Below are 11,139 nucleotides of genomic sequence, written 5' to 3' on the forward strand. Positions count from 1 at the left end.
GGGTTGTCGAGGCCGACGCGGGGAGGCGAGGTGGCGGAGGAGGTGGTTGAGGTCCGGCGAAGGGCAGCACCAGCGTCGGGGCGCGGGGAAGGATGGGTCGACGCGGGCGTCGAGGCGATGGGGGCGTCCGGCGACGGGGGCGAGGCGGCGGCATCGCGATCGTTGCCCCGATCCAGATGGGATCGGGGAGTGGGGGAGCGAGGGAGTGGGGAGGTGGAGGTTGTCGGTGGGGAGTGGGGGGGGGCTGGAGTGGATAAGGGGACGGCTAGTGGGCGGTTTGGGCCGGCCGGTTAGGTGGGCTGGGAGGCCCAGTGGGGGGCAGGCCTCTTTTCTTTATTTTGTTGTTGTTTTTTTTTTTTTATATTTTTTTGTTCTGTTTGTTTAATCTTTCAAATTGTTTTAGTTTCAATAAAATACCAAAGTGGCACCTAAATTGTTGTTACAAATTATGTCACAACCACAAAAAGTTTCATCCCAAAATAATATAGTTTAATATTTTACAAAATACAAAAGGCATTTAATTAATGGTTTTAGCTACTGATTTAATTAGTTTGGTGCATTTAAACATTTTATAAAGACTTGGTTCCTCCACCAATATTACATATGATTTATTTGTCACTTTTAGAACATTTTAGTTTTGACATTTGAAAAGTTTTATTGTTTGCTTGATTTTGAATTTGAATTGGAATTGTTTTTGGACCATCGCGAGATTAACAACAGTAACCGAGGTGACGTGGCATCATTAGCGTGGAATTACTGTAGCCTAATTATCCGGGCGTCACAGTTCACCAAACCCCGACCCAATGTCACAGGTTCTCCAGGTCCGAAGGGATCCAGTGCCCAACTACCTTCGTTTATTTTGTTAATTCCAAATTGCATTCAAATCCATTCTTTCTCATAACTTGAGAATATGTACAGCGCAGAACAGAAAAGAAGGCAGATTTGATGAGTTGTAGGGGCGGACCCACTTCCACTGATTTCTTGCGGGAAGGTTCTATAAGGGAAGAAGAATCAGAGCTGTGACCTGGTAACCTTGATTTCTTTCAGAACGGGGAGAGGGAAAGAAATATCAGGGGAAGAAGCGGGGTAGAGGAATTGGTCAACTCATCAGGCTCATGACCTGAAGACTGCAGGTTCGAATCCTGTCCCCGCCTAATCATAGTCAAAATCTGAGTTTGATCCTAGAGAATTCCCACTACCGCTGGCAGGCCAGCCGGGCCGTGAGCGCGGTGGGAACGGGCTTCCCAAAAAGCGAGCCCCGGCCCGGGTCAGCATAGAATGGGAGGACTTTTTGAAATAATTCTATCTCTGTTTGCTAAGTATGTCAATTTTTCCTTAGTAACAACGCCAAAACCGGGGTTTTACAAGTTTTGACTCATTTTTGACCCGTTTGGATCATCCCGATCGTGTGATCCAGATTGGGGCCGATAGATTTTACTGCCAAGATCTTCACTGTGCGCATAGACTGGGTCAAGCTTGTGGGAATCATTTTCTGGAAGACGGTCATAAATACATCAAGAAGAAGCTTAAAAATGTGAATTTCAAGAAGACGAAGAAGAAGATGAGTGTTGTACCTGAACGATTACGGATACAATAAAGAGTTCGGAGAATTTGGCAGACGAGTGCACCAATGCTGTCAATTTCGGTGCGTCAATGACCCTAATTTTTGTTGGACCTTCTAGATCCGATACAAGCAATCTCTCAAGGAAAGGCGCATTCTCAATGACCATAACATAGAACAGCTGGAGTGATCTCTTCCCAATTGATGTCTTGTTGCGGGGCCAGCAAGACACATAAATCCATCGGATATTCATCGAGGCGATGTGAAGGCTAATGAACCCATGGATCTACTCAAGACGAAGCTACTCGAGCGTAGTACAGCTGCAGAGCAGGTGCTCCATAGCCTTCTTCGAGATGACAACGTCGAAGAGGTCGAGCTGCTTGAGTTGAGGGAGAAGAAGGGTGGGCGCGACATTAATCTGGGGAAGATAGCAGGAGCTGAAGCTGGCGCGGCGCAGCGTTGGCGCGAGGCGGAGCGCGGACGGCGGCAGAGAGCGACATCGTCCAGCTTCAAAGATGAGCTCCTCGAGCTAATCTAGGGAGGGGGATAAGAACCACTCGTCTTACTTGGGTTGGACCTTGCAGTTGGTACTAAACATGCGGATGTCAACGTGTCTGGCTGGCCCAGGGTGCGATGAAAGGATCTTGGAGACTGCGGCCATGCGTTTGCAATCCCCGTCACAGAGGCAGCTGTCGACGGTGAGGTTGAGGGGGACGCGGCACCAGAGGGGGCACCACCGCCGGGAGAGCAGGGCGGTCTGCACGACAGATTTGGTGGGGAGGAGGCCGATGATGACGAGCAGCATGTCGTCGGGGAGGCTGCTGATGAAGTCCAGGCTCGCCGGATGCGGTTTTGGCTCGAGCCGCCTCCGCTTGTTGGCTGCCTCACCGTCCATCTCAACCGGCGGCATCACCGGTGTACACATGTGCTGGTGTGTGTTGTGTGCTGGGTGTGCGCGAGTGCGTCCTTCTGTGCATGCCGTCGCGCAGTGGTGAATTGTGCGCGAGTGCGTCCTTCACGCGGAAGAAGTGTGTCCTCAATGCGCCCTCAATTTACTAGCGTGTAGGGTGCTACTCCGAGTGGTTTCAACTTTGTTTACTTCACCGCGTGTCAGATGGGCCTCTAGTTTACTTATTTTCACCAACTGCCACATGGGCCAGCACACGAAGATACAGAACACGAGCTGACAAGGCAGCATGTGGACTGGTTGACCGGTCAACTAAACAATATACGGAGCTATACGCTGACACAGTGAGCATATAATCCGTCGGTATAGAGTGTTCGAGTGAGAGGGGAGGCCCGTGAGAGTAGCAGAGAGAGAGAAAGAGAAAGAGCTACTCCCTCTGTTCGATAATGTAGTTCTAACATTTTTTTAAAAAGTCAAACTTTTGAAACTTTGACCAAGTTTATAAAGAAATTACTTATATCTACAATACCAAAGATAAATGATAGTATGAAGTAAGTACATGTTGTGATGAATCTAATGATCGTTCGAGATGTAAATGGTTTTCTCCACATATACCTGGTCAAACTTTTCTGAGGTTTGACTTTTCAAAACATCCATATGCTTATGGACGTGAGAGAGTCCCTAACTAGAGAGAGAGAGAGTGAAATAGAAAGAGTGAGTGAAAAAAGTGTGTGTGCGTGTGTGAAAGAGACATGGACAACACTCGATAAAAGTCGAGAAAAAACGTGTGTGTCTTATGCAAACATATCACACATGCATCTTGACAACGGAAGCAAGGTGAGGAGATAGTGTGTGGTTGTTTGCAACCGAGAGAGCAAGACCCCTAGCACGTGGCCAAGAGGGGTCTGACAAACAAGGGAGAGAGGTCGAGAGAGACGTACGGAGAAAATGCAGACATGGGGAGGAGAGAGTGTATGTTTGTCATAGAGAGATCCCCTGGAGATCATGATGGGACTACATGGGTGGGAGATCGAGTGACAAGGTGTGTGCGCGATAGAAGATACCCCGAGAGATATCGAGATAGACGTATGGATGGAAGGAGACAATACGTGTGTTCCTGATGGCTAGTGAGAGATAATTATACTTAGGGGGGAGTGCTTGCGCCTATGATGGAGTGAGGGATTATGGTACTTATTAGGGGGTGCATGTCACATAGAGAGAGAACAAGGGCGGAGAGTGTTGGATGGGTCTATATGTATAGCGCGAGCGAGACATGTGTATGTGTGAACCAGGGAGATATAAAGTTTGAGAGAGATTGAGGAGCCCCGATAAGGCAAAGTGGTGCGTCAGATAGCTGAGAGGGGGAAAGAGATATTCCATCCACTCGATAATGCAATGCGTGTAAAAATTTTAGAAGTCAAACTTTGGAAACTTTGATCAGGTTTACGCAAATGTTATTTATATCTACAATACCAAAGATACATCATACGAAACTACATCTCATGGTGAATCTAATAGTGTATGTTTGCCGTTCTAGATGTAATTGTTTTTCTCCACGTACATGGTCAAACTTTGTGATGTTTGACTTTTCAATAAATCAGTATGCTATGGACCGAGGAGAGTGCCTAAGTCGAGAGAGATCAAGTGCGTGTGAAGGAGAATGAGTACGTGTGCAAAAAGAGTATGTGTGTGAAAGAGAAAGTGACAACAAATGATAAATTAGAGAGAGTGTGTGTTTTTTCGTTTCTTAGGCGAACATCTCACGCATGCATCTCCGAGATAGAAAAGCGAGGCGAGGAGATACACGAAGATAGCTAGTGTGTGATTGTTTGCAATGGAGAGAGACACCCCTATAGCACATGTCCAATAGAGGTCTGGCCAACAAGGAACAAAGGTCGAGAGGGACACCTGGAGAACATGGACGCATGGGGAGGGCGAGAGGGTGTGTTTGTGATAGAGAGATCCCCTCGAGATCGTGAGGGGACTATATGGGTGGGAGATCGAGGGAGGTGTGTGCGCAATAGAAAGATGCCCCGAGAGAAATCGAGATAGACCATGCACATCTTTGTGATGGAGACTAAGATTAGCTAGTCATGTACATATAGGGGGGACTGCGTGTGCGTGAGAGACCATCATACTTGGCTAGCTAGGCATGAGATAGTGTGTGTGTGTGCGTGTGAGATGGAGAGAGAACGAGGGAGAGAGATAGAGTTTTAGATGGGCCTATCGAGTGTGAGTGAGATATGCATGTGTATGTGTGACCCAGGTAGATGGAGAGTTTGAGAGAGGGGGGAGAGCTCCGAGACGACAGAGTGGTGCGTGAGAGAGTTACGGGCAACGAGCCAAGGAATTTGTGTGCGTACGATGAGTGCACCCAAGATATCTAGATTGGACTAGAGAATCATACATAGTGTGCGAGAGAGACCTATAGATGGAGTATATATGCATGCGAACTAGAAAGACCCCCCCCCCACACACACAAAGAGAGAGAGAGATGGAGAGAAAGCGAGAGGGGCCAACAAGGTTTGTGTGTTGGATGCGTGCGATAGAATTGAAGATTGTCGGCGAGAGAGAGAGAGCAGGAGTCCGGGAGAGGGGGAGGTCGCGTTTTATGCATCAAAGACTGATATAAACCATGTTTCGATATAAACTTGCATTCAAATATTTAAATTGGAGAACATGTTGTCTGCAATCCACACATCAACGGATATATGCGTATATCAAACAAGTTCATTAATTTGACTTTCAACATGTTCATGGAGTACTATAATACTGTACAACATGCTACTCGATTGAGGTGTTCAATTTTGGATTTAGTTCACTATTTTGACCTGGTGAACGAGCTATTTCATTGAATCGAGATATTTCATTTTGCATTTGATTCCCATTTTTGAGTGGGTCAACTATTTGTCATATAGTAAATCGCTAGCAACGAGCATGTAAAAACACATTACTCCCGGGCGTCATCTTTCCATCTAAAAAAGAAGTGGCAAGCTAATATTTCAAAATTTGATTCGAATCGACTTGGTAAGGTAGACGTGGATGCTCGTTCTCCCAAATTTTGAATGAACCGTTAAACATCCTCTGCTCGGTGGAATTCGCCCGAGCAAATAAATGGGAGACGCGAAATTACCGTCCTATGTGGGACATGCATCAATTGGCCCGTTATACATCGAGGGTAGGTTCGTAACTTCATCCCAGCGCGCCTTCTCCTCGGCCGAAATGACATGTGCCGAATAATTCATAAACCATGGTCGGCAAAACACACTCTCCTCGCCCGAAATAGCTCGTGCCCACTATTTCAAAACACGCTCTCCTCGCCCGAAATTGCTCGCGCCCACTATATTTCAAAACACGCCCTCCTCGCCCGAAATCGCTCCCGCCCACTATTTGGGGAGAAACAAAGTTACTCTACTATCCCCGACCCTCAGTACACAGACCCAAGCCGAGAAGCCTAAAGGCAGGGGTAGAACTGTAACTCCCCCTCAAATTTCCGACAAATGCGTCCGTAAAACATGGTTCCACTCCCCTCCCAATTCCCACCCCCCATTCATACCTCGTGGGCGCCAAATCACCTTCTCCCCGGAAGCTCCCTTTTCCCGAGCCGCGAAACCTCAGCCCCTCCTCCATGGCGCCCCCACCGCACCAATTTCATAGCTGCCTTCCTCCCTAATGCCGGAGACACTGTCCATTTGCCGTCGTGCACTGGGCCGTGTGCCTGTTACTCCGTGTTGCTTGAGCTGCCTCGACGACGGCCGCGTTGATACGTCTCCAACATATCTATAAATTTTGATTGTTCCATGCTATTATATTATCTGTTTGGATGTTTATGGGCTTTACTAAACACTTTTATATTATTTTTGGGACTAACCTATTAACCGGAGGCCCAGCCCAAATTGTAGTTTTCTTGCCTATTTCAGTGTTTCAAAGAAAAGGAATATCAAACGGAGTCCAAACGGAATGAAACCTTCGGGAGAGTTATTTTTGGAACGGAAGCAATCCAGGAGAATTGGAGTAGACGTCAGGGAAGCTTCGAGGTGGCCACGAGGCAGGGAGGCACGCCTACCCCCCTGGGCGCGCCCCCACCCTCGTGGGCCCCTCGTGGCTCCCCTCACGGACTTCTTTCGCCTATATATATCCATATACCCTAAAAACATTGGGGAACACAATAGATCGGGAGTTCCGCCGCCGCAAGCCTCTGTAGCCACCAAAATCCAATCAGGACCCTGTTCCGGCACCCTGCCGGAGGGGGAATCCCTCACCGGTGGCCATCTTCATCATCCCGGCGCTCTCCATGACGAGTGATACGTCTCCAACGTATCTATAATTTTTGATTGTTCCATGCTATATTATATTCTGTTTTGGACATTATTGGGGTTTATTATACACTTTTATATTATTTTTGGGACTAACCTATTAACCGGAGGCCCAGCCCAGAATTGTTGTTTTTTGCCTATTTCAGAGTTTCGCAGAAAAAGAATATCAAATGGAGTCCAAACGGAATGAAACCTTCGGGAACGTGATTTTCGGAACGAACGTGATCCAGAGGACTTGGACCCTACGTCAAGACATCAACCAGGAGTGCACGAGGTAGGGGGTGCCTACCCCCTGGGCGCGCCCTCCACCCCGTGGGCCCCCTGTTGCTCCACTGACGTACTCCTTCCTCCTATATATACCTACGTACCCCCAAACTACCAGATACGGAGCCAAAAACCTAATTCCACCGCCGCAACCTTATGTACCCGTGAGATCCCATCTTGGGGCCTGTTCCGGAGCTCCGCCAGAGGGGGCATCGATCATGGAGGGCTTCTACATCAACACCATAGCCTCTCCGATGATGTGTGAGTAGTTTACCTCAGACCTTCGGGTCCATAGTTATTAGCTAGATGGCTTCTTCTCTCTTTTTGGATCTCAATACAATGTTCTCCCCCTCTCTTGTGGAGATCTATTCGATGTAATCTTCTTTTGCGGTGTGTTTGTTGAGACCGATGAATTGTGGGTTTATGATCAAGTTTATCTATGAACAATATTTGAATCTTCTCTGAATTCTTTTATGTATGATTGGTTATCTTTGCAAGTCTCTTCGAATTATCAGTTTGGTTTGGCCTACTAGATTGATCTTTCTTGCAATGGGAGAAGTGCTTAGCTTTGGGTTCAATCTTGCGGTGTCCTTTCCCAGTGACAGTAGGGGCAGCAAGGCACGTATTGTATTGTTGCCATCGAGGATAACAAGATGGGGTTTATATCATATTGCATGAGTTTATCCCTCTACATCATGTCATCTTGCTTAAAGCGTTACTCTGTTCTTATGAACTTAATACTCTAGATGCATGCTGGATAGCGGTCGATGTGTGGAGTAATAGTAGTAGATGCAGGTAGGAGTCGGTCTACTTGTCTCGGACGTGATGCCTATATACATGATCATACCTAGATATTCTCATAACTATGCTCAATTCTGTCAATTGCTCAACAGTAATTTGTTCACCCACCGTAAATACTTATGCTCTTGAGAGAAGCCACTAGTGAAACCTATGGCCCCCGGGTCTATTTTCCATCTTATTAATCTTCCAACACTTAGTTATTTTTATTGCTTCTACTTAGTTATTTTATTGCTTCCTATTTTACTTTGCATCTTTATCATAAAAATACCAAAAATATTATCTTATCATATCTATCAGATCTCACTCTCGTAAGTGACCGTGTAGGGATTGACAACCCCTTATCGCGTTGGTTGCGAGGATTTATTTGTTTGTGTAGGTGTGAGGGACTTGTCCGTGGCCTCCTACTAGATTTATACCTTGGTTCTCAAAAACTGAGGGAAATACTTACGCTACTTTGCTGCATCACCCTTTCCTCTTCAAGGGAAAACCAACGCAGTGCTCAAGAGGTAGCAAGAAGGATTTCTGGCGCCGTTGCCGGGGAGTCTACGCAAAAGTCAACATACCAAGTACCCATCACAAACCCTTATCTCCCGCATTACATTATTTGCCATTTGTCTCTCGTTTTCTCTCCCCCACTTCACCCTTGCCGTTTTATTCGCCCTCTCTTTTCCGTTCGCCTCTTTACCGCTCGCTTGGTCGTTATGGCTAGTCCCCTTTCTTCTCCATTGTCTCCCGAGAATGAAGTTCTTGATTTTAAGCAAAGGGAGGGAGAAAATCTAAAAGACGCTTGATATAGAATTTGCAATGCTCAAAATAGATCTACCAGGAAGCAATCCACTTCCGTTCTTCTCCGCAATTTTTATGTAGGCGTTACTCCTTGGTACAGATATATCCTTGATACCATTACCGGAGGGAATTTCTTGGGTAGCCATACTTTTGATTCTTATAATGCTATGATAATTTGTTTGGCTCACCCCCTCTTTTGGTTAATGGAACTATGTTAACTTTGGAGCATGTAATGCAAAGACTTGAAATTATTGAAAATAAAGTTGCTACCGTAGAGTTAATTGAAAATTTGGATAAAAAGATTCGCAACCGAATTACCCAATATGGATCTAAAGTAGGAGTCACTTTGAAAAATATTAAGGAGAAGGAACCCATAGTTAATGAGAAAATAAATCAGGATTTGACTAGAATTGATAAACTTGAGAATATCATTACCAACTTGGGAACCGCTTTTTCTTCCGTAAAGAATACTACAAGTCCTCCAACTAAAATTGCCAAGCTTATGTATGTTCCTAAAAATAAGGGTGAATCCTCTAGTAAGGAAACTGCGGATCTCAAATCTATAAGCATCCCAATCTTTTTACTATTATTAAGGAACCATTTGCTACAAATGAATTTTTGGATCTTGTGCCTAAAAGTATGATGATTAATAAAAAGAAAGAAACTTCTAAGGATGATAGATGCCTCATTGGAGAATTGCCTACCAAAGATGGCAATACCTAGATCTATCCTTGCTTTTATGCCTAGCTAGGGGCGTTAAACGGTAGCGCTTGTTGGGAGGCAACCCAATTTTATTTTTAGTTTTTTGCTTTTTGCTTCTGTTTAGGAATAAATATTTGTTCTAGCCTCTGGTTAGATTTTTTTATGTTTTAATTAGTGTTTGTGTCAAGTTAAACCTATAGGATCTTCTTGGATGATAGTTATTTGATCTTGCTGTAAATTCCAGAAACTTTCTGTTCAAGAAAACAATTGTTAAAAATCACCAGAACGTGATAAAATATTGATTCCAATTGCTTCTGATCAATAAACAAATTGTCTAGGTCGTCCTAATTTGTCTGAATTTTTGGAGTTTCAGAAGTTTGCGTTAGTTACAGATTACTACAGACTGTTCTGTTTTTGACAGATTCCGTTTTTCGTGTGTTGTTTGCTTATTTTGATGAATCTATGGCTAGTAAAATAGTTTATAAACCATAGAGAAGTTGGAATACAGTAGGTTTAACACCAATATAAATAAAGAATGAGTTCATTACAGTGCCTTGAAGTGGTCTTTTGTTTTCTTTCGCTAACGGAGCTCACGAGATTTTCTGCTGAGTTTTGTGTTGTGAAGTTTTCAAGTTTTGGGTAAAAGATTTGATGGATTATGGAACAAGGAGTGGCAAGAGCCTAAGCTGGGGGATGCCCATGGCACCCCAAGATAATCTAAGGACACCTCAAATCCAAAGCTTGGGGATGCCCTGGAAGGCATCCCCTCTTTCGTCTACTTCCATCGGTAACTTTACTGGAGCTATATTTTTATTCACCACATGATATGTGTTTTGCTTGGAGCGTCTTGTATGTTTTGAGTCTCTGCTTTTTAATTTACAACAATCATATTTACTGTACACACCTTTTGAGAGAGACACACATGATTCGGAAATTATTAGAATACTCTATGTGCTTCACTTATATCTTTTGAGTTATATAGTTTTTGCTCTAGTACTTCACTTATATCTTTTAGAGCACGGTGGTGGTTTTGTTTTATAGAAACTATTATTCTCTCATGCTTCACTTAGATTATTTTGAGAGTCTTAAACAGCATGGTAATTTGCTTAAATAATCCTAATATGCTAGGTATTCAAGACTAGTAAATACTTTTTTATGAGTGCATTGAATACTAAGAGAAGTTTGATGCTTGATGATTGTTTTGAGACATGGAGGTAGTGATATCAAAGTTGTGCTAGTTGAGTAGTTGTGAATTTGAGAAATACTTGTGTTGAAGTTTGCAAGTCCCATAGCATGCACGTATGGTAAACGTTATGTAACAAATTTGAAACATGAGGTGTTCTTTGATTGTCCTCCTTATGAGTGGCGGTCGGGGACGAGCGATGGTTTTTCCTACCAATCTATCCCCCTAGGAGCATGCGCGTAGTGCTTGGTTTTTGATGACTTGTAGATTTTTGCAATAAGTATGTGAGTTCTTTATGACTAACGTTGAGTCCATGGATTATACGCACTCTCACCTTTCCATCATTGCTAGCCTCTTCGGTACCGTGCATTGCCCTTTCTCACATTGAGAGTTGGTGCAAACTTCGCCGGTGCATCCAAACCCCGTGATATGATACGCTCTTTCACACATAAACCTCCTTATATCTTCCTCAAAACAGCCACCATACCTACCTATTATGGCATTTCCATAGCCATTCCGAGATATATTGCCATGCAACTTTCCACCGTTCCGTTTATTATGACATGCTTCATCATTGTCGTATTGCCTTGCATGATCATGTAGTTGACATCGTATTTGT

At 44.5% G+C, this 11,139-nt stretch overlaps 1 non-coding gene across 1 annotated transcript; it reads left to right on the forward strand.

Moving 5' to 3' along the window:
- The first annotated feature begins 1,080 nt into the window (after positions 1-1,080).
- Positions 1,081-1,154, forward strand: TRNAM-CAU (transfer RNA methionine (anticodon CAU)). The gene has a single exon. It is a non-coding gene; the product is annotated as a tRNA-Met (tRNA).
- Positions 1,155-11,139: the final 9,985 nt, after the last annotated feature.

This window comes from Triticum aestivum, chromosome 7D (genome assembly GCF_018294505.1).
Source record: "Triticum aestivum cultivar Chinese Spring chromosome 7D, IWGSC CS RefSeq v2.1, whole genome shotgun sequence".
NCBI lineage: Eukaryota > Viridiplantae > Streptophyta > Magnoliopsida > Poales > Poaceae > Triticum > Triticum aestivum.